Consider the following 25,174-nt stretch of genomic DNA (forward strand, 5'->3'; position numbering starts at 1 on the left):
AAGTGATGAAATATGCTAGAGATAAGGAATAGTTGTATAATGAGTAATGAAGTGATTTTTTCTGCAGATGATAATGAATGCTGATGAAGAGTAATGATGAAGAATATGCTACTATGAATAATGAAGTTTTTTCTTTACAGGTGATGATGATAATGAAGTTATGATAGTATGGATAATGAAGATTTCTTTACAGATGAGGATAATGTTGAAGTTATGAATTTATGCTATGTAGTTATTTAAGTATTTGTTGCAGTTTGCTTTAACAGCAGGTGTCATATTGCATAGTAGGATGACTGAAGGTTTTGGAAAGGACAGCTATGGAACACATTTTTTATACACATTTCACTACCTGTTAATTCGAAGTTCACTACCTTTCAGCATAGTCTGCGTTTCTTCTTTCAGCTCAATAATCCATTTTGTATTTTTTTCCAGGAGAAGCCTTTCATGATACTTACTAAACTTGTTACTTATTAAGCCTATACGAGTACTTGCATTTTTTTATTTTTTTTACCCATTTGTGTCTAACCTTGCTGCAGCTGACTCATGACGAATGACGTTACACATTTTTCATTTACAGGAACAACCTAGAAGCAATTTCTTTCTTTTTTTTCTTCTTGCTTTCCCTTATAATTACCCAAAGCAATGCATTGCTAACAAAAAAAAATATATTACCAGTCTCATATAATGTCACTAGTTTATGATAATTCTGAATAATACTGATCAGCTCTGAATAGTATGTCACTTGAATAATGACTTCTTAATGATACAAAAAAATATATATAAAAAAAATAATGCTTTGTAACTGGCTAATAATTGCCACTGTTTATTGTAATGAGACTACTTATAATGCCCATGATTATTAATGCTATGATTGTAATTTTGTAACTGGCTAATAACTGCCACTGTTTCTTGTAATAAGGCTACTTATAATGCCCATGATTATTAATGCTATGATTGTAATTTTGTAACTGGCTAATAACTGCCACTGTTTATTGTAATGAGACTACTTATAATGCCCATGATTATTAATGCTATGATTGTAATTAACTGATTTTTTAATAATGACTTCTTAATGATCTGAATAATACTGAATGATGAACAATGTTTTATACTATTCAATACTTGCTGGCCACTGAGTGCCAATAATTAATGTAACTATATAAATTATGTTATTAATTATGCCATTAATTAGCTCTTGTTTTCAATAATGATTTTAGTAAATGGCTACTGAGTGCCAATAATTAATGTAATTAAGACTTCTGATGAACATTATTATGTCATACTAAACATGGTTTGTAACTGGACAAAGATTGCCACTGTTTATTGTAATACGACTACCCATGATGGCAATAATTTAATTTTATGAACATTATTCTGTAATACTAAAATACATGGTACAGAAATGTTCAATAACTAAGCTATGGATGCCGCAAACTACTTATGTAATCACTAATCAAGACTTGTGTGTTAGTTAATGTCCTTCACCTTCTGACCTAACTACCTGAAATTATTGTAACATCCATTTGTCTTGTCCATCCTCATTATCATGGAGCACTATATTTGGTTTTTGCACTAATTCTACGTTGGTGTGCCTCTTAAGAGCGTGGTGTTGACACGACATGCTGTCCACCACCGTAAGCGATGAAGAAGTTATTATGGTCCCACTGTTTGGTGTACTGCCAAATGATAGCATGGAATATTACTACGACGTTTCAGTGTCTTGATACGCTGATAAATACTTCTGGGAACGGAACTGCAGATTGTATCACTTAGTGTTGTGATTCTGTGGAAAGATATGGACTTTCAGTGCAGCTGTGTGCAAACTAAAGTGCTACAACCATGATGCAATCCTTTCCTTTCCTATCCTAACAGTGAAAATCATTTTAGCTAACATCATTTATGTTCATGGCCTATACATTTCTTTTCTATTTGTTGAACTCCAGTGCAAGTACACTTATGTCACCTGTCGACATGATTTTTTGCCATTATGTTTATTTATTGTGAAAATACTAAAGACATTTTTCGATTTGTTCTGAAATGCAGTATATGTGCACTGTTGTCATCTATATTGTATATACTTTTTGTGATTTGATGATATTTTACCCTTGCGTTTATTTGTTATGAAAATGTTCAAAAGTTTTTTCAGTGCATGTGCACTTATGTGTTAATATGTGTTTTCTACTGAACTTCAGTGCCTGTGCACTTTTCTCATTTTTCAATATGATTTGTGCTCATTCTGCATACCTTTTATGATTTATGTCATTTGTTCCTCACTGTATATACATTTCGTATTTTGCTGATATGTTCTCCACTGCGGTGCATGTGCACTCATGTCACTTGTCAACATGATTTTTTTTTTGCCATTCTGTTTATTTGTTCTGAAAATGCTACAGAATCTTACAGTGCGTGTGCACTTTGTTATCTATCAAATAATTTGTATATACATTTTTCTGATTTACTAATATGTTTTGTACTTATATTTTGTCTTGTCTGAAATGTTTTGTACTCGGTGCATGTGCACAACATTTAATTCTTGTACTACATCTGAATTTTTTGTAAATTGTAAAAGTTAATTAACTAAAGAAAAATTTTGCCACGATTGGCAAGTCCAAATGACTCACCATCGCTGCCAAATTTTTGCCCCCCCAGTGGAGGGTTATGAAACGCGTACGTTTCATGGGCAGCGATGGCGAGCCACAGAATCTCTGACCAGAGAGCATGTAGTTGGTGCAGTTGCGCTCCACTCGCAGTAGCGAGCAGTCTGTCGTAGTCTGTCGGCAGTAGTAGCCGAGTTCAGTTGCGAGTAGAAGTCTGTCAGTAGTGGTAGCCCAGAGCAGTCGGCGGGCGTCGGCACCGCAATGGTCGGGATTCAGGACAAGGTATATTATTAAGCAGCATTGCGCTCAGCTAATGATGTAAATTAAATGTAACTAATTTGTGTAAGAATCGCCTCCAATAATAATTTTGATTTCAAAGCAATTTTTAACAAAAGAATCATTCGATTTCCTTCCATTTCCTTTAAACAAAAGTTTCAATTAACTTCAAAAAAAATTTAATTATTGCGATGCATCTCCTCCAAGCTGTGGCGCACAATAAGAGCAGATATTTCACATGCAGTTATACTAAGGTAAGAAATTAATTGTGATTTTTGCACAGGGCCAAAGACCGAGATTTCGGTTTAATTGAGTTTTGATTATCACTGTACTTTCATTGTCATGGGATTATCTTTCATTATATTATGGGAGCTTATACTTGGGTCAGATTGCTAATTTTATTTAATTGTCTTTGTCATTAATATTTTTGTGGGGAGGTTACAAGCTTACCCCTACTTTTTTCAGAACCTCGAACAGCTTGCACCATTTTATATTGTCGAACGCTTTTTCCAGGTCGACAAATCCTATGAAAGTGTCTTGATTTTTCTTTTGCCTTGCTTCCATTATTAGCCGTAACGTCAGAATTGCCACTCTCGTCCCTTTACTTTTCCTAAAGCCAAACTGATCGTCACCTAGCGCATTCTCAATTTTCTTTTCCATTCTTCTGTATATTATTCTTGTAAGCAGCTTCGATGCATGAGCTGTTAAGCTGATTGTGCGATAATTCTCGCACTTGTCCGCTCTTGCCGTCTTCGGAATTGTGTGGATGATGCTTTTCCGAAAGTCAGATGGTATATCGCCAGACTCATATATTCTACACACCAACGTGAATAGTCGTTTTGTTGCCACTTCCCCTAATGATTTTAGAAATTCTGATGGAATGTTATCAATCCCTTCTGCCTTATTTGACCGTAAGTCCTCCAAAGCTCTTTTAAATTCCGATTCTAATACTGGATCCCCTATCTCTTCTAAATCGACTCCTGTTTCTTCTTCTATCACATCAGACAAATCTTCGCCCTCATAGAGGCTTTCAATGTATTCTTTCCACCTGTCTGCTCTCTCCTCTGCATTTAACAGTGGAATTCCCGTTGCACTCTTAATGTTACCACCGTTGCTTTTAATGTCACCAAAGGTTGTTTTCACTTTCCTGTATGCTGAGTCTGTCCTTCAGACAATTATATCTTTTTCGATGTCTTCACATTTTTCCTGCAGCCATTTCGTCTTAGCTTCCCTGCACTTCCTATTTATTTCATTCCTCAGCGACTTGTATTTCTGTATTTTTCAATAAAAATCATCAAAAATGACGGCCGAAGACTTCCAGCCCAAGAAGTCAACCTGGTTCTCCCAACAGCCTTGTCAAAGAAGGCTGAGGGTCAGAGGATCAGGGCACTTGAGGTGGGAACTATTCTTTGATGGTGCAAGACTCAGCAAACTTCAACGGCATGAGGTTGCAGAAGGCAATGGAAACCACTGCACTAAAAACGCATAAATGTGTATTCAAAAACATGTGGCCACTAGCTGAAGAGCTGTGACGACGACCTCTCCATCGACAAGAGATTTCGCATTAGTCTTCTCCGAATCCCCAGGAGGAGCCTGCCGACAGTGAGTTTACCAGGAAGAAAACGCCGAATAACCAGGTCCGCAGCTCGTGATCTAGTGGCTAGCGTTGCTGCCTCCGCATCACAGGCCCCGGGTTCGATTCCCCGCCAGGTTGGGGATTTTCCTCTGCCCAGAGACTCGGTGTCTGTGTTGTCCTCATCATTTCATCATCACCATTCGTGAACGTCGCGAGACTGGACTGTGTAAAGATTGGGACATTATACGGGCGCTGACAACCGCCCAGTTGAGTGCACCATAAACCAAACATCATCATCGAACAACCACCGAAGGGATGACGTTCTACCAGCCATAGCATGGAGTTCCAGATGTTTCAGCATGGCAGGAAAGCCGGAAAATCTAATAAGCGAAATACAAAGGATCAGTCTAGATGTAGCGGGTGTCCGCGAAGTGAAATGGGAAGAAGACAGGGATTTGTGATCAGACGAATATAGGGTAAAATCAATAGCAGCAGAAAGTAGTATAACATGAGAAGGATTTGTTATGAAAAGTAAGATAGGGTAAGAGCGATACTGGGACAGTTCAGCGAGAGGATTGTTCTTATCAGATCCGACAGCAAACCAACGACTTCAACGATAGTTCAGGTATAACTGCCAACGTCTCAAGTAGAGGATGAAGAGATAAAGTACATGAGGATATTGAACAGTTTAATCAATATGTGAACGGAAATGAAAGTCAAATAACCACGTCGAAATGGATCACAGTTGTAGAGGGAGGACAAGAAGAAGGGGTTAAGGGAGAATATGAGCTTGGAGTATTAATGAGAGGGGGAAAAGACTAATAGAACTCTGCTCTGCAATAAATTTCAGATGGTATTCTGTTCAAGATCATAAAAGGAGATGGTACACTGGGAAAAGATTACATAATTGTTAGGACGAAATTCTAAAATCAGATTTTAGATTGTGAGGCATTACCAGAAACAGGTAATGATTCGGATTAAAATTTAGTAATCATACAGAGTAGATTGAGTCATCGAGAAGAATCAGGATGGAAGGAGGTGGGCTACTGAAATACAGAGGAGTAATGAGACGCATTTCAAGTTTGCTAACCACTCGTGGGCTAGGTGTGGCGTCTTTGATTAGCGTGAGGCTGTAGAGGGCAATGGAAACCACTGTATTAAAAGACATTACGTATATCCACGTGGACACGTGGCCTGTAATTGAAAAAGCGTCATGAGGATTATTCAATTTACAAAAGATTCCGGAATAGTCCCCCATGCGGATCTCCCGGAGGGGACTGCCCAAGGCGAGGTAACCATGAGAAAAAGATTGAATAACCAACGCAAGGATAACGTTCTAAAAGTCGGGCCGTGGAATGTCACCAGCTTGAATATGGTAGGGAACTAGAAAATCTGAAGAGCTAAATGCAGACGATCATTCTAGAAGGAGCAGGGGTCAATGAAGTGAAAACGAGACAAGCCAAGGATTTCTGGTTAGATGAGTATAGGGTAGTATCAACAGTAGCAAGAAAAGGAATAACGGCAGTAGGCTCAGTTTATGAATAGGAAGGTGGGGCGGCAAGTGTGTTACTGTGAACAGTTCAGAGATAGGGTTGTTCTTATCAGAATCGACAGCTAACAAACACCAACAACGATAGTTTAGGTATACATGTCGACGTCGCAATCTGAAGATGAGGAGACAGGGAAAGTAATGAGGATATTGAAAGGGAAATGCTGTTTGTAAACGGAGATGAAACTCTAATAGTCATGGGGAACTGGAATGCAGTTGTAGTGGAAGCAGTAGAAGAAAAGGTTACAGAATAATATGGGAACGGGACAAGAAATGAGAGGGGAGCAAGGTTAATCGAGTTCTGCAATAAATTTCAGCTTGTAATAGCGAATACTCTGTTCAACAATCACAAGAAGAGGAGCTATAGTTGGAAGAGGCTGGGTGATACGGAAGGGTTTCACTTATATTACATTGTCGTCAGAGAGAGACACCGCAATCATTTACTGGATTGCAAGGTGTACCAAGGAGCCGACTCAGATCACATTGTAATAATGTTGAGGAGTAGCCTGAAGTTTAAGAGAACAGTTAGGAAAAATCAGTTCGCAAAGAAGTCGGATACGCAAGTACTAGGAGTGACGTGATACGCTTGAAAATCTTCAAGACTACACACACAGTAAACAGAAATATTTGAGTAGGCATTACAATTGAAGAGGAATGGACGTCTCTAAAAAGGGCAATCACAGAAGTTGCAAAGGAAAACATAGGTAGAAAGAAGGTAACTGTGAAGAAACCACGGGTAACAGGAGAAATGCTTGAGATGGTTGATGAAAGAAGAAAGTGCATAAATGTTCAGGGACATTCAGAAATACAGAAATACGTTTAAATAGCTGAGGAATGAAATAAACAGGAAGTGCAGGAAAGCTAAGACGATGTGGCTGCATGAACTGTGAGAAGAAATCGAAAAGGAAATGATTATCGGGTGGACTGACTCAGCATATAGGAAAATGAAAACACTTGTCGGTGAAATTAAAAGCAAAGGCGTTAGCATTAAGACAGAAACTGGAATTCCACTGTTAAATGCAGAGGAGAGAGTACACTGAAGGCGAAGCTCTATCTGATGTGATAGAAGAACAAACAGGAGTCGATTTAGAAGAACTAGAGTATCCAGTATTACAATAAGAATTTAAGAAAGCTTTTGAGGACTTAATATCAAATAAGGCTGAAGGGATAAATAGCATTCCGCCAGAATTTCTAAAATCTTTGGACAATTGGCAAGAAAGTATGAGTCTGGCGACAAACCATCTGACTTTTGGGAAAATATCATCCACCCAATTCCGAAGGTTAGAAGAGCTGACAATTGCGAGAATTATGGCGCAGTTGGCTTAGTATCTCATGCATCCAATTTGCTGACAAGAATAATATACAGAAGAAGCGAAAAAAAATTGAGAATGTGCTAGATGACGATCAGGTTGGCTTTACGAAAGGTAAAGGTGCAAGAGAAGATATTCCGACGTTGCGGTTGCTAATGGAAGCAAAACTAAAGAAAAATCAAGGCACGTTCATAGGATTTGTCGACCTGGCAAAAGCGTTCGACATTGTAAAATGGCGAAAGATGTTTGACATCCTGCGAAAAATAGGGGTAAGCTATATGAAGAGACGGGTAATATACAATAAGCACAAGAACCATAACGGAATAATAAGAGTGACAACCAAGAACGGAGTGCTTGGATTTAAAAGGGTGTAAGACAGGGATAGAGACTTCCACCCCTACTGGTCAATCTGTACATTGAAGAAGCACTGATACAACTAAAAGAGAGGTTCAGGAGGGGAATCAAAACTGAAAGGATATCAATGGTAACGATTCGCTGATGACACTGTTACCCTTAGTGAAAGTGAAGAAGAATTACAGCAGTAGCTGAATGAAATGAACAGTCTAATGAGTACAGAATATAGACTGAGAGTAGCTCGAAGAATGACAAAAGTAGTGAGAAGCAGCAGAAATGGGAACAGCGGAATCAAGATTAGGAATTCTGCTATCTTGACAGCAAATTAACCAATGACTGACGGAGCAAGGAGAAATTAAAAGCAAACGAGCACTGGCAAAAGTGCGATCCTAGGCAAGAAAAGTCTACTAGTATCAAACGTAGGCCTTCATTTGAGGAACAAATTTCTGAGAATGTATGTTTCGAGTACAGCATTGTATGGATGTGAAACATGAACTGTTGGAAAACCAGAACAGAAGAGAACTGAAGTATTTGAGATGTGTTGCTACAGACGAATGTTGAAAATCAGGTGGACTGATAAGGTAAGGAATGAGGATGTTCTGAGCAGAATCGGAGAGGAAAGGTATACGTGGAAAACACTGACAAGAAGGAGGGACAGGATGAAAGAACATCTGTTAAAACACCAGGGAATATCTACTATGGTACTAGAGGTAACTGTAGAGGTCAAAAACAGTAAAGGACGACAGAGGTTGGAACACATGGAGCAAGTAATTGCGAACGCAAGTTGCAAATGCTATTCTGAGATGAAGAGGTTGGCACAGGAGAGGAATTCGTGGCGGGCCGCATCAAATCAGTCAGTAGACTGATAACTCAGAAAAAAAGGAAGTATGTGGATATTGCGACAAGGAATATAAAAAAAATGGCTCTCAGCACTATGGGACTTAACATCTATGGTCATCAGTCCCCTAGAACTTAGAACTACTTAAACCTAACTAACCTAAGGACATCACACAACACCCAGTCATCACGAGGCAGAGAAAATCCCTTACCCCGCCGGGAATCGAACCCGGGAACCCGGGCGTGGGAAGCGAGAACGCTACCAAGGAATATCAGAATAGACAGTTAAGTTGAAGAGGATATCTATTAAAGGTTCAGTCAAAGATATTGGACAGACAAACAGAGGTACAGGGAAAGTAAATCCGAAGAAACTTTCAGTAACAGAAGAAATATGTTACTTGAGGCTTTTCCGACGTACTAGCTGTACATATTACACAATATTTCGTCGGCGCAATTGCTGCGGCGAACAAGCTGCTCAGGTGGTGACCGACGTTTCCTATTTACGACAGTCACAAAAGAAAAGGCGCAGTCGTCAATGCGTCAAAATTCCGAGTCCAATAGCGCAAGTATAAGACCGCTTGCGAGGGAGACATCTAAACCACTTGTCGGAAAATGAACGCACGCGTAAAGTCTGTCACCCATACTGTGCGCTGCCGTCGGCTGCCCAGGTGCCCTCTGTCAGGAGCAGCCTGCCGCAATACGTGTCCACGCTGGGGTGTGGCCGTGCTCGCCGTTGTCGGCCAAATATCTGTGCCGCTACAGCAGCGTAACTCCTCGTGCAACCAAAGGTTCTTTTTCGGGTTTACTCTGATTGTAATACGGCCAGCGCTGGATACCATGCCGCGCCGAGCTGGTATCCTGTGTACTTGTTACGCAGATTAAGACGAGCTGCGAATTTCCACTGTTCTTTTATAAAACCGTCGCAGTACGAATATGTCGACGACAGATCCTCAGTTTTTTTGTATTCCATACAGTGGCCTACACTGAGGTAATGCTCGGTCAGTGGAAATTTCTCCGGCTGTTCTAGACGTGTGTGTAGTCTATATTCAATAGATCTATCCTCCACGGTGCGACAAGCTTGTCCAATGTATGACATACAGCAGCTAGAGGGTTTCTTATAGACATCAGACCATCTTAAACCAAGATTGTCTTTCACTGAGGCTATAAGAGCTCCGAGTTTCGCTTGCGAACGCAAGATACATTTAACTTTATGTTTCTCGAGTAATCTTCGTATTTTATATTTAAATGGTTCAAATGGCTCTGAGCACTATGTGACTTAACATCTGAGGTCATCAGTCCCCTAGAACTTAGAACTATTTAAACCTAACTAAAATAAGGATATCACACACAAGCATGCCCGAGGCAGGATTCGAACCTGCGACGTAGCAGTCGCGCGGTTCCGGACTGAAGCGCCTAGAACCGCTCGACCACATCTGCCAGCTACTATTTTCGAAGAAAGGTCATCTAAGAATGGCAAAACGACCATTCCTCTTTATTCGTCACGCTCTTACAGCTCCTCTCTTTCTCTAGTACGCACCGGACGTAAGACACGGCGAAAGTCTCGTTCAGAATATCCATTCTCTAAAAATATGGTCATCAGACAAGCTGACAGAACCCAATATGGCTCGTTCTCTGTGGACCAACGTCCCAACTACACCACGTCTTTGTGCCGGATGAGGACAACTAGTGTCCTGTAAGTTCAAGTCCCTGTGTCTAGTTTTACGTTACACAGTTTGACCCAAGCTGCCATCCTTTTTTCTCCACATCAACACATCCAGTAACGGTAGTTCTCCGTTTCCCCCGGTCTCCATAGTGAATTGAGGTGTGAATCATGAGAGTTCAGGTGTTGCAAAACTGTATCCAGTGACACAGTGCTATGGCGCCAGGTAATAAAAGCGTCATGAACGTGTCGCTCAGAACACGTAGGTTTCAATTCCGCTGGCTGGAGTGCTCTCTCCTCAAGATCTTCCATAAAAACGTTTGACAATAAGTAACAAAGGACCGCCCATTGCGAGACTGCCAGTCTGTTCAAAGTACTGGTCACTGAGCGTTTCAAGGACATCTTTGTAAAACACTTGGTTGACAGGAACAATTCTTTATGCCTAATACCTCTACTCTCAAAGAAGCAAATCAGCATTGTTTTGATCTTTAATTAGCTCATTCGAGCTTTTTTTCCGTCAGGGAGATGTCAGTGTGCCACTCCTCATTTTGCCACCTTTTCTCAGGATCGTACTAAAAATCCATGTTTATCACCTGTCATCAAACGACTGAACCATTCGTGGTCATTGACAAACCTCCCAAAAGATGAACGTGCTCGGTACTTCGACTGTGCTCCTGCTCAGTTGTGACGTTTTTCGGCACCATTGTGGTACAAACATTTCGCACGTGCGAAACGTCGGTCAAAATCTGATGTGCGATAAAGTATTTAAATTTAATAGGTCTCTCATCAACCTTATTGTTAAATGTCGGTCTCATCTCACAACAGGGCATACGCGTATGACGTTTTCGTCGGTCTTCGAAGTCGAAGCACTCCCTGAACGAGGTTCAACGTGTTCTCGGCTTCCCAAAAATGATTTGAGCCAGCGGAAAATTTGTGTTCCTAATAGAGAATGTTCCGGATAGGCCCGTTTCAACTTTTCGAAGGACATACTAGCGGATCCACAAAATGTACCATAAAACTTGATGCACAACATTGCTCTAAATTCCGCTGTTCCATCTTTGTCACACAAAAAAATGACATTATTGCTGAATGGGGTTGAAATTCGGATTGAGCATATGGAAAGGATCAAAACTCCGTTCAAGTGGAACAACACAGCGTTGCCATATCGCTCACAGTGTTGTGAGTTTCATTTTCTTTCTCACACATCTCGTTTATGTCGGATACGCTTCAGAAAACTGTATATGTTCTATTGAACTTTTGTGTTCAGAATCACCACTACTGACACTCCAAGCACATACGTTTCCTCCTGTCTCACTCTGTATGACAAGGACTGCATTCAGCCGTTTCTTTATGGTTTCTACGCATAGGAAACAATCAGATGCTCCCATCGGTGGCACACAGCTGTGGGCGTGCATTGCAGTTTTAAAGCGTTTGATACGTAAAAGCGTCGCCGCCCGTGCTGCTGCTGGGGTAATTAGCGCTCATCTCGGCTCGGCAGCTCGTCCCGTCCGCGGCGGCAGGTGCGCTCCGGGACTGCGAGGGACGCGTCGAGGCCAAACAATGGCTGAAATATGGCGCCGCCAAACTTCCTGCATTAATCTTGCTTAGCGTTTTATTCTTGCTCATCTGCGTGCCCGGCACCGGCGCAGCTGCGCAATTCTTGCAGCTAGAGGGTAAACAATGAATAAATAATGTTTCCGAACACCTGGCACATTGCGCTGCAAATGGCGCCCGAAACAAATGGATTCCTCCCAGAAGAATTGAACGGCCCTCTAATTGCGTCGTATTGCAGATTTCTGTTCAGGTGAGGTCCGTACTGTTCTGGCTGACTTCCTCAAAATTTTTAATTACTCTTGACATTACAATAGGTGCGATAAAAAGGATCGACGAATGGAATCATAAAAATCACAGCAGAATTAAATATGTTTATTTCCATGTAAACAATGTCAGCAAGTTTGGCACACTATAATTGCAATAACGATTACGAAGTTTTTATTAAATGTCGGCGCCATTTGCATAAAAGGAGTAGAGTAAAATCTCGATTATCAGAGAGACTATTTCACCTCTTTTTCTCGAGTTGTTGCTGACGTTGGTACTACAGTCATTTGTTTCTCTTAATGACGAACAATGTCTGAAAAGCGAAAACGTGTTATGCTGACGATACAGCATACACTGGAAATAACACACAAACTCAAAGAAGGATGTATCATAGTATTGATACGCGGAATCTGAGACTGATTTACGATGTGGGTGAAACTAAGATACGTGATATTTCCAAAAAAGACAAAATAATTCAATTTACTAGCAGTTATGATTCATATAAAGGTTTGCCAAAGCGGAAGGCTATTAAAATGTCTACATACGCAGAACTGGATAAAGCGATGTTGTAGTGGTTTCAGCAAAAAAGCGAATAGGGTCTACAGGTATCTGGCCCAACATCTGCCAAACAGGCCCAGTTTTTCTCCAAAACCTAGGTGTCTGGAGGACACATTAATGCATCTTCCGTTTAGCTAACAAGATTTAAACTGTCTCATGGTATCCGGGAGATTATCGTCCAAGGAGAAAAGCTAGGTGCAGACAATAAGGATGCTTATGAATTTTCTAATGGTTTCCAGCAGTTTATTGCACGAACAAATTAAGAGTTAGAGCAAATATACAAAGCGGACGAAACCGGGCTGAGTGTCTACCAACAAAGACTTTGGCTTTCGAAACAGAGTCTAGTGCGCCTGGTTATAAATTATGTAAGAAAAGCACAATCCTGTCGTGCTGTGCTAATGGTACGGGGTCACACAAAGTTAAGCTAGGTATAATAGGCAATGCTAAAAAATCTTACTCTTTCGAAGACAAAGAAATGTACAGAGTACCTATCCATTATTTTCATCAGAAAAGGGCCTGGATGTACCGCACAATACTTAAAACATGGTTCCGTAATTGCTTTTCCCACAGGTGCGAGAACATGGTGTTGTTACTGGACAATTCAGAATGAACTTGTTCTGAAATCTAATGACGAAATGATATTTGTAAATTATTTATCTCCCAGTGTGACAGCCTTAATTCAGCTAATAGATCAATGTAACATTGCTGCCACGAAGAAAACTTATAGAGGAAATCTGCTACCAAAACTTATTGATGAGAGCAGCAATCCTCAAACTTTTTGGAAACAACTGACTATGTTAAACGCAATTTGTGAAGTGTCAAAAGTGTGGCCCTAAGGTAAAACAATAAACCATAGCCAACGCATGGCTAAAATTGATTAAATCAGTGATGGCGATGACGAAGACAGCTCATTAGCAATGTTAGACGCTGTTTTGAAACTTACTCCAGTGTGAAACTGTTGTCAAATAAAATATTTCTGCATGGTTTGACGTGGACAGCACAGAACCAAGTCATGATATGTTGAGTGATGGTGCTATTGTTCAGAGAGTACAACAGAAATCTGAGAAGGAAAATGACAGTAACGAAGATGACAACATTTCTCTCATTCCACAAGCAGAAATCAGTCTTGCATCAGCTGGACTACATGGATCAGGAAGAATATGCTCCCCTCTCTGACATCTTGGAGTAGCGTAAAATTTGGGTGCGATATGTAAAAGGCAAGTTACCCTACTGAGACAGAAATCAGCTCTAGAGTATTTTGTTTTAAAGTAGTGTAGTGTAATTTATTCCCTAGTAAGCAGTGCATTCTCACACATAATATAACGGATAAAGTAGAATTTGTTATAAACATTAGTTAAGTGCGTTCAATTATGACATTGTGATTCATTTTTGTTTTTGAGCAACTGTAATACAAACCGCGTATTTTAATTGCGAGTTATCCTCGTAATTTGATTATCCTCGGTTTTTGAGTCCTCGATTACCGCGGATAATCGAGAGTAGACTGAATAGCCGGGCCCTATTCCGTTAAAATGTGTTCAGTCGGTTATGCCAATCGCAACATTGTGTACTACCGGAGAACACTACTCACATGCAAACACACACTCACACACGGGCGCGAACGCGAGCGCGTGTCTGCACACGCAACTGTTCTAGTATGCAAACCGATACACCCATTAATTTTATATTCGTAATTTCTCTAATAATTTTTGCAACAAGCTTTCGATTCTGCATTGATTTTTCTCATGTTTTATAATTTTCGTATTATTTTTCTCTCATTGAAATCTGGGCTTATGTACGCTGATAAATTAATAGCTGTAGTCAGTAATAACCATATGTCAGGCAATGCATTGCTGTTCCACTTAAATCTCATAATTTTACTAAAATACATCACTTTTGTAAAAGTATTACTTACTAGACGGAACAGGTAAAAAAGGTGTGCATCTACTTAGAAAAGTCCTAGAGGAAAGGCTGCAGAAAACCATTGAACATCATTTGTTATTAAGTACCTCCTACGAAAATTTATTAATCACCTAGAAACTCTTTTTTAAAATAGTGACAACATTTCCTTTCCTGTTCAAAAAGAAAAAAATATTATAAATAAGTTTTAAGAAAAATTATTAAACTCCTAATACCAGATGTTGATCAATTTAAAAGTGCTTCACAATTTTAAAACGATTACAAAAGATCAAACACATTAAATACTAATAAAATACGACTGGTCAGCCCGTTGTCAGATCGGAATACAAGCCCACTGGCGGCGCGAAAAATCCTAGGTGTAGACCTCAGGCCCCAGCCCCTGGTGACAACAAGGCAATGAAAGTTAACTGACCGGCAGAACACGTATAGCAAAAACACCCTCTTAAACATTGAAACGGTGACACAAAACTAAAGCCTTTGGCGAAGCTCTGAAGTACATCACACTTAGATCGTATATAAACATTGGAGTAACCCAGAATCAAAGGTTACTGTATTTATACTTCAAATGTAAAACAACTATCACCAGAAACTTGAAAAATACAAAAGCCTCTTTCAAAACTAGTGTCCACAACTAAAAACGTATCTTGACCCCTCTTATATGAATGCCTTTATGTTTGCTTAGTGATCACATCAGGGATTTTGAAGTACTAAATGCAAACCGCAGCACAAGTCAAGTTGAAAACCAACCGGAAGGCGAGCGCCTTGCTGCTTCAGACAACCCGCACACAACGCGTTTCTTGCCAACGTTACAAACGACACTCACCCATAAACAGTAGAAGAAAAAAGGATGTGGCTCTGTCCTCGACCGGAAATTCAAAGAAGGCTTTTGCCTGATATCTGACAAAACCCATGATGAAGGTGTTTCGAGAGAGTAGGGTTAATCCGGGCAACGATCCACAGACTTCACCGTATCGCGCTGACTTCTCTAGGAGGAACCCTGAAACCATACGAACTAGTGCAGCGAGGACAGGGATAGCTTCCCTGGACCCGTCACTTCAACTACCGCACCGTCCTGTACGGTATACGCCGGTTCGCGACGCTCGCATCAGAGAATGCGTGTGCCTGCAATGCTGGCCAATTTCTCACCAACATGCACGAAACGGTCCGCCGGACACCACTACCAACTCCCACCAGCTTCGTCCAACTCCATTACACTCGCTCTACTCCTTCCTTCCTGACACCGAGGGAGACCAAACGTCATAGAACCGGCAACGAAAATGCCTAACTTGCCGGGCGCGAGCAATCGGCGTCGCAGCAGGGCTTACTGAAAATGTTAATACACTATTTAATCTTCGAGTTTCTGTGACTAAATGCTAAGGCCCTTAAAAAGTAAAATTAACTAGTTATGGGCGAACGGACTTGCCGCAGTGGTAACAAAGGTTACCGTCAGATCAGCGAAGTTAAGCGCTGTCGGGATGGGCTAGCACTTGGATGAGTGACCATCCGGTCTGTAGCTGTTGGCAAGCGGGGTGCACTCAGCCATTGTGAGGTAAACTGAGGAGCTACTCCATTGAGAAGTAGCGGCTCCGGTTTCGGAAACTGACATATGGCCGGGAGAGCGGTGTGCTCACCACATGCCCCTCCGTATCCGCATCCAGTGACGCCTATGGGTGAGGATGACGCGGCGGCCGGTCGATACCGTTGGGCCTTCACAGCGTGTTCGGGAGGTGTTAACCCGCTATCATTGGCGTTTGAGAAAAAAAGTAATACGCAAGGATTTGGTGAAGTATTTCAACATATTTTAAAGTAACTGAAGAGTTGATCTAACGATGCTTTCTTTGCTACCTCTACCTGAAATAGATCCGTGTTTCATCAGTCAAATCATAATTTAAGCTTGCTGGTGGTGGCTTTGTTTGAACCAGTGCCCATTGATAGATTTTTTTTCTCACATGGCGATTATGAATGTGGTACACCTGCCTAATATCTCGTAGGGCCCCCGCCAACACCCACAATTGCCGCAACACGACGTGGCATGGACTCGACTAAAGTCTGAGGTAGTGCTGGAGGGAATTGACAACGTGAATCCTCCAGGGCTTTCCATAAATCCGTAAGAGTAAGATGGGGTGGATATCTCTTCTGAACAGCACGTTGCAAGGCATCCCATACATGCTCAATAATGTTCATGTCAGGGGAGTTTGGTGGCCAGCGAAAGTTTTTAAGGGGAGTTAGAATGTAAAAATTTTTTTTTCACATTTTCGGATTTTTATCTCATTATAAGATTTGCAATTTTCCGAATAAAATGATATTTATGTCACTCATTAACTCACTTGGGAAGTATTTTATTTTATTTTTTTTTAAATATAATCTACAACAATAGAAAATGTTAAAATTTTTACATGCATTACTTCAAGATTTTATTAAAATCTGTAATTTTTTATATAGAAGGCTGTTATAAAGGTTAAATTACGTGTTTGCATTGGTAGCACTGTCCAAAGCAGTGTCGTATCGTTTCATAGCATAAACACAGGTTATATGTCGAAGTGCTAACGTTTATCGGAGGAAAAGTGACGAATAGGTTGGTAAATCTCTCAAAATGTGAAGTATGACGCCCAAACGAAGTGCTTTCAAGAAATGTTGGTAGCTCCAAGACTGACCTTGGTGTCCTTGTATTTCAGGAAATAGAGGAAAATGGTACAAATATTAAGAAAAACTTCGTCTTTGCTAATCGCACCCTCACAGTGGTTGAAAGAAATTATTCTATCACCGAACTCGAAACACTACTTGTTGTTTGGGCTTTCACTAAATTTCGCCACTTTCTCTATGGTAGACACACAACAGTTTACACAGATCACAGAGATATTCAGTTTCTTTTATCAGATGGACTTAGTCGTTGGCATCTTTGTTTGCAGGAATTTGGTTTTACGATTATCCACATCCCAGGAACCCAGAATATTGTACCAGATGCACTTTCATGCTCTCTGTGCGGCAACCAGCAAGAAATCGTCGCTAATTTCCGTCAAACCATTTTCAGCCTTCTTTACATTAAACAGGTTTATTTCAGCATCGTTAAAAGACATTGCCAGAGAGCAGAACAAAGACGACGTCTGGAAAGAGATCAAACTTCTGTGGTGTGACACGAGCTGGACAACAGTCAGAACTTACTACACCGTCCACAGTAATATTCTGTTTCGCTGCGCTCGCCCTGAAGTGACAATTGGTCTGTCTGCGTACCTGAAGAACTGCTTAATAAATTAATCTGGTACACGCAGATGAGTTACGCCCATTATGGTGCTCGCAAATAATTTCTGGATTCTACGACAGAACTGTTGTTTCACGAATGTGGAAAAGCGTATTCAACAAATCTTGGCGACTTACTTTGGTTCTACATACGAGTCCACATACCAATAAAACACACCAGAACTTTTGGTTGAAACATTTCCCTGAATATACAAATTCTTCCTTGATTATTCAGCATTGAGACATATGGCAGCTGTTGATCTACTTGGATCCATTCCAAGAATTAATAAGGGTTTCTGTTATATATTCGTTGCTGTAGAACTAACTTCAAAATTTGCATCTTTCACTCCGTTACGAAAGGCCACTGCTAGAGCTGTTTCTAATGCACTTACTAACCAATTTTTTGCCGTATGTTGGACATGTTCATAATGGTAGTTTCCGACAATGGACCGCGATTTCAATCAGTAACATGGGAACGCACACTGTGAGCTACACATAACACCCATTTTTATCTCCTGATACCATGCTTCTTCCAACCCATCAGAGGGAATCATGAAACAGACGGGAAAACTTCGTCATATCTACTGTCACAAAAAACGTATTTATTGGAACAAGCAGATTTCAGATTTCCAGGACGGCATCAAAACCAAACGATTCCATCATGCTTTCGCCGTATCTTTTATTGAAAATATAGATCCACCTAACAAAATTCCTGAAATCGTTTCTTTTCTTACGACAAGAAGATTACGTAACCATGAAATTATTGACATCCCACGTAACAATATAAAGACTGCAGCAGAGCGGCACAAACGTCAACAAAAACAGGTGAACAATATCAAGGTGTTTCGCATAGGACATAAAGTGTTGGTACGGACACATTACGTATCCAACAGAGGAAAACGTCGTTGCAGTAGATTTGAACTTTTTATTCTGAATCTTTTGGGATACGTAATCTTGACCATCTCAATGTGGTTCATATTGAAACTTTACGGATGATGAAATCGCGGCGCTATCATCACCTCAGCGTCAAGAACTTTATGGAGTAACTTCTGCTTTGGCTCATTTCACGTAGCTAGATAGAATTTTGATGATTACATATCACAACTATTTGTTTTCCACCTTTTAACCTCATATACAAAATATTTTGGTGCTTTTCAGGAAATATGATACTTGGCATTCCCAGTAAATCAGACCGTATGCTTACTTTGGTTCTACATGCGAGTCCACATACCAATAAAACACACCAGAACTTTTGGTTGAAACATTTCCCTGAATATACAAATTCTTCCTTGATTATTCAGCATTTTATTAGGTGGCGATGTGTCCGGTAGGGAGAATTTTGCAGATCGGTTCTTTTACCGCAAATTTAGGCCTTGAACTATTTCTGTTTTCATACGCGTGTTGCAAGGGGCAATCGCCCCTTACGTGTTGAGAACAATGTATCTTTGCCTCACGCATGTCGCAGTAGGTACTATCGATAGTCGAGCGTCCAGTGCGCCAGAGGGTAGTCAGTGTTGAGACTTTAAGCAAGTAAGTTGTTGACTTGTAAACGAGAAGGCGGATTTCGCCAGGACGGCTGACCGCGTTTACAATGGTTTAACGGCCGTGGGCAAGACCCCCTGAAAATACGCAAATGGCGTTAATTGAGTGATTTTTTTGATGTGTTTAAGTGTTCATTTGTGCAACGCGAGCATATGACGCCAGTTGTTTTTGCGCCCTAAAAACAAAACGATTTGTGCACCGTGATTACACAACAACCGCGCCCGGCACCCACGATTTGGATTGCAGTGAAGATTCTGTATTCAGTGCCACATGAAGAATATTGGCGTGTGACGACATTAACAGGCGACCTGTGAGGAGTTAACCGTTATTACTTTGGAGACTAAGAGAGTAACTACCTGATTCGTGCTGTTTAGACAAAAGATTTAGAATGTTAACAACAAAGTATGTATCAGTTATTGCTACCGGACACGAAACAACTCTTGCGCTAATATTAACCGATCAGCCTTTATCAGTTGCGCACCGTCATGGAACAACGGGGACCATTATATGACGGTGTTTTGTTGCTAGGTGGAGTAACTTCAGAGATATGAAAGTCAACTTTGTTTTTTAAATGGGTTGCTATAGTTTGGTACTTTTCTGATAGCAGCTGTCGAGACGAGTCCCATGATGTGTAACATTAACGTCTTTGAAGGTCTACGATGGTCAAAAAGGTGGCGTGAACGTCCATTTACAGAAGGTTTTCGAAGTGATGACCAAGGGAATCAATGCAGTGCTGCAATCTCCTTATCATGGATTGAGTGGTATTCCTTATCACTTCGGCACTTACCGAAGCTCTGACAATTCTCTCTCGCATATCTTCAGGTATAGTTGGAATGTCTTTGTAACCAATGTCTTTTACGAACCCCCACAAGATAAAATCCAGAGGCGTAAAGTTTGGTGAATCAGCCGGCCATAACACATCTCCTCCACGTCCAATTCAACGATCTGGGACTTGTCTCTGCAATCCATTTCTAGTCATCAGCGAAAAATATACCTGACCCCCTTCGTGTTGTAACTACGTTCTGTTCCTTGTTCCAAAAGCTATTTATTCCAATAAGAGACCTAATGATTCTTGCAGGAATGTGGTGTACTTCCTACCATTAAGATTTCCTTTGATGAAATAGGGTCCTATAAATCTGTCCTACGGAATCCCACACCATACATACACCGGCCACGGTTTTTGGTGTGACACTTGCCACAGCGAACATGGATTTTCAGTAGCCCAATAATGCGTGTTACGAAAATTAACATTTCCATGGTTCGTGAATGTAGCCTCGTCAGTAAATAAAATCACATTAGAAAATGTCTCATCCCTTTGAATGTATTTTGTTCGCATTCTCCATAAACGAGAAGCATTTCGACTTGTTCTGCGAAGGAGTACATCATTCACATTCGCTTCATTCGACGATTCCAGTCGTACCATTTCTATTACTGTAGTATTGCGAAATCGTCGAATGATGTTAACATGTCAATGGTTTGTTAGATGGATACGCCGTATTCGGCGAATATTTACTATTTGTAGGATATATGAGAGAGAATTGTCAGAGCATATGCTTTGATAACTGCCGAAGTCATAAGGAATACCACTCAACCCATTATAAGAAGATTGCAGCACTGCACTAATACCAATGGTCATGACTTCGAATACCTTCTGTAAATTGACGTTCATGCCACCTTTATGACCTTCAATGACTTTATTGCTACACATCATTGGATACGTCTCGATAGCCGCTATCAGAAAATAAATACAAATCTATGGCATCCCATTTAAGAAAACAAAGTTTCCCTTCATATTTCTGACGCGAACCTACCTAGCAACAAAAAACCAACCTCATATTATGGCCCCCCCTTGTCCCATACAACATTTCTCCCACAAACCTTTCAGATATTATCATACATTCGGTGTTATTCTAGGTGGCAATAGTTAGTGAATTACCCTGTATATCTGTTGTACTTGATTATGTCACTAGTTTAATGGCTTTCACCTACGTAGATATCAGAAATCAATGTACTGTGTAACCCATATCCATAGCATATCTCATCCATTTCGTATATTTTGCATAACCCATGTACCGAAGTCTCATTGTATCCAAACGAGCCATTATGCTTCTAAACAGAAGCATATCAAAGTGTGAAATGTGCCACCTGTAAAGTTGTGCAGGAAATGCGTTACATAGAAAGCATAACATAAGCAACTTATATGAAATACTAAACGCCATAGACTCTTTTCACACTTTTAAATTATAGATTGCAGCAATCAGTCGTCCTTGCTTAAATTTTTTATTATCCAGATCTAGATTTCAGCTAGAAGGCAGCCATTCTCAATACACTATTATTTTCGCTCAAAGCATGTAAGTCCCTGTTGATTGGGCTTCACCCACAGTTTATTGAAGACTGAGCAGTATAGGTTTCAGCCTTTCCCTTCCCAATCTCATACCATTATCCTGACGATTAAGATTGTACTGATTTTCCTTTATATGATTTACTTGTCTGCAACCCTGTTTACGAGGCAGTTTACTCACACTATAAACAGATTATGATTAATACTAGTGCATTGTGCACCTGAGCACTCTCAATTCTTTAAATTTTAATGACATTATACAGTTAGATTTCTTTTTACTATCATGAAATGTTACTTAATAACGGTGCTGATGACTACACTGTAATAGTTCAATACTACTCAATATTTCTATTTATCAGTAATGAGATAAATTTACCAAATATTTGATGTAGACGACACCTCCAAATATGTGCCAAATTTGTTAAACCCCGCTGGAGCGACACTGGACTCGCATTCGGGAGGACGACAGTTCGATCCCGTCTCCAGCCATCCTGATTTAGGATTTCCGTGATTTCCCTAAATCGTTTCAGGCAAATGCCGGGATAGTTCCTTTGAATGGGCACGGCCGATTTCCTTCCCAATCCTTCCCTAACCCGAGCTTGCGCTCCGTCTCTAATGACCTCGTTGTCGACGGGACGTTAAACACTAACCACCACCACCACCACCACCACCGGCTGGAGGGTTATGAAAGGTTGGGGTACCTATGTGGCGCCTGAATATTGTAATGATAAACTAAAATGAGCCTATTATATTATAAACTATGTTTGTCTCTCACTGGCTCTATAAAGCGCATCGCTGGCTTTGTACGACTGCAGAGCCAAAGCTAGTGCTTCTGGTCTGAAATTGTAGTGTTGGCGTAAGAGCGCGCTTGGCGCACAGTAGTGGGTAGCTGTATGTGAGCAAAAGAGGGTGAAATAGGCAGTTATTGTGGTGTGCTCTGTGAAACCACCAAGTATTAGATTTTAAAGTATGAATTACAAGTACATGTATTGTTAGAGGTATAATGGAGAAGCAGAAGTTTTGTCGCAAGCAAGGTAAAGCACTTGCGTAAAAAAATGTTCATGACCTTCTTTTAGCCAACGCGATAGTCAACATGAGTTTTCTGATAACTGACAATTGTTGAGTAACCCCAGAATCTACGTAAACAGATTTGATTTAAATGCTAGTTGGATTTTACTCCTTTTGCCATGTTTCTAAGATTTGTTAATACAGGTGTACGTAATTTGATTATTTCTTTTTATGCTTTTTAGTGAGGTTAGATAATACTTGTATAAATGTTACTGCTTGTGACTTAATTAGAAAAAAGGATGTAATTTTTTTGAGTAATATATTTTCAACTGTCAGGCGTTTTCGAAAGCCAAATTAGCTTCCAATACAATTTCACTATTGAAATGGTCAGTGATAGTAATCACTCAAATCAGTACCGTCTCCCTGTCCATATCGCATGTTTTTCAAGAGCATTGAATTTTTCTTAAATGTTTTCATCTATCAGCCAAACGAATTTCGTGTACATTTAATAGTAATATCGCCAGCGTTTCCCACTGCTGTGCCTGTAGCTCGTGTATTTTATTCTTCTACATGAGAGACCAGAATACATCGCGATCCACCATTGCTACTTTAGAGACAAGACAATTTTATTTATTTGCTATATGCACAGGGACAAAAGTTACCAGCTTTGAACAGGGACAGAGGATTCAGTGCCTAAGAGGCTGAATGTATTTTGCAGTGAGTGTATTTCTTTAATCGTACTGCGAGTTGCATTCCCAATCAGTTCGTATAATCTTTTGCTAACATTAAAACCGAGTAAGTACACCACTTGCAGCTACAAAGTGCTACACCATAACTCCAGTTTCGTATGCCTTCCCATTTCATACTATAAAATCAAAAGAAAAATTTTAAAGAACGTTACAAGTGTATTTTACATACTGAATGAAGCAGTTGTGTACACAGATTGCATGACATTCTCGGTCGGATGCGAAAACATATAAAGTTTTATAGCATAGAAATCAAACTGCTAGTGATGTGGCTAGACAAACAGCTAAACGTGATTATCTACATAGGGTTTATCTTCAAATACCGACGGACAATCTCAGCATGAGGTGATAGATAAAGGAAAAGTAGTTTGACAGTGATTCTGAAACTGCATATACAGGGCTATTACAAATGATTGAAGCGATTTCATAAGTTCACTGTAGCTCCATTCATTGACATATGGTCACGACACACTACAGATACGTAGAAAAACTCTTAATGTTTTGTTCGGCTGAAGCCGCACGTCAGGTTTCTGCCGCCAGAGCGCTCGAGAGCGCAGTGAGACAAAATGGCGACAGGAGCCGAGAAAGCGTATGTCGTGCTTGAAATACACTCACATCAGTCAGTCATAACAGTGCAACGACACTTCAGGACGAAGTTCAACCAAGATCCACCAACTGCTAACTTCATTCGGCGATGGTATGCGCAGTTTAAAGCTTCTGGATGCCTCTGTAAGGGGAAATCAACGGGTCGGCCTGCAGTGAGCGAAGAAACGGTTGAACGCGTGCGGGCAAGTTTCACGCGTAGCCCGCGGAAGTCGACGAATAAAGCAAGCAGGGAGCTAAACGTACCACAGCCGACGGTTTGGAAAATCTTATGGAAAAGGCTAAAGCAGAAGCTTTACCGTTTACAATTGCAACAAGCCATGACACCCGATGACAAAGTCAAACGCTTTGAATTTTCGGCACGGTTGCAACAGCTCATGGAAGAGGATGCGTTCAGTGCGAAACTTATTTTCAGTGATGAAGCAACATTTTTTCTTAATGGTGAAGTGAACAGACACAATGTGCGAATCTGGACGGTAGAGAATCCTCACGCATTCGTGCAGCAAATTCGCAATTCACCAAAAGTTAACGTGTTTAGTGCAATCTCACGGTTTAAAGTTTACGGCCCCTTTTTCCTCTGCGAAAAAAACGTTACAGGACACGTGTATCTGGACATGCTGGAAAATTGGCTCATGGCACAACTGGAGACCGACAGCGCCGACTTCATCTTTCAACAGGATGGTGCTCCACCGCACTTCCATCACGATGTTCGGCATTTCTTAAACAGGAGATTGGAAAACCGATGGATCGGTCGTGGTGGAGATCATGATCAGCAATTCATGTCATGGCCTCCACGCTCTCCCGACTTAACCCCATGCGATTTCTTTCTGTGGGGTTATGTGAAAGATTCAGTGTTTAAACCTCCTCTACCAAGAAACGTGCCAGAACTGCGAGCTCGCATCAACTATGCTTTCGAACTCATTGATGGGGACATGCTGCCACGAGTGTGGGAGGAACTTGATTATCGGCTTGATGTCTGCCGAATCACTAAAGGGGCACATATCGAACATTTGTGAATGCCTAAAAAAACTTTTTGAGTTTTTGTGTGTGTGCAAAGCATTGTGAAAATATCTCAAATAATAAAGTTATAATAGAGCTGTGAAATCGTTTCAATCATTTGTAATAACCCTGTATATTAGCCCCAGCTTCTGTAAACTGTTATACATCTCAAGGAAGGGATGGACACCAAAATGGTTCAAGAATGAAGACCCTTCAACAAAAAGTGCTCGTCAGAACACAGCATTT

The sequence above is a fragment of the Schistocerca nitens genome, chromosome 1, assembly GCF_023898315.1.
Source record: "Schistocerca nitens isolate TAMUIC-IGC-003100 chromosome 1, iqSchNite1.1, whole genome shotgun sequence".
NCBI classification, from domain to species: domain Eukaryota; kingdom Metazoa; phylum Arthropoda; class Insecta; order Orthoptera; family Acrididae; genus Schistocerca; species Schistocerca nitens.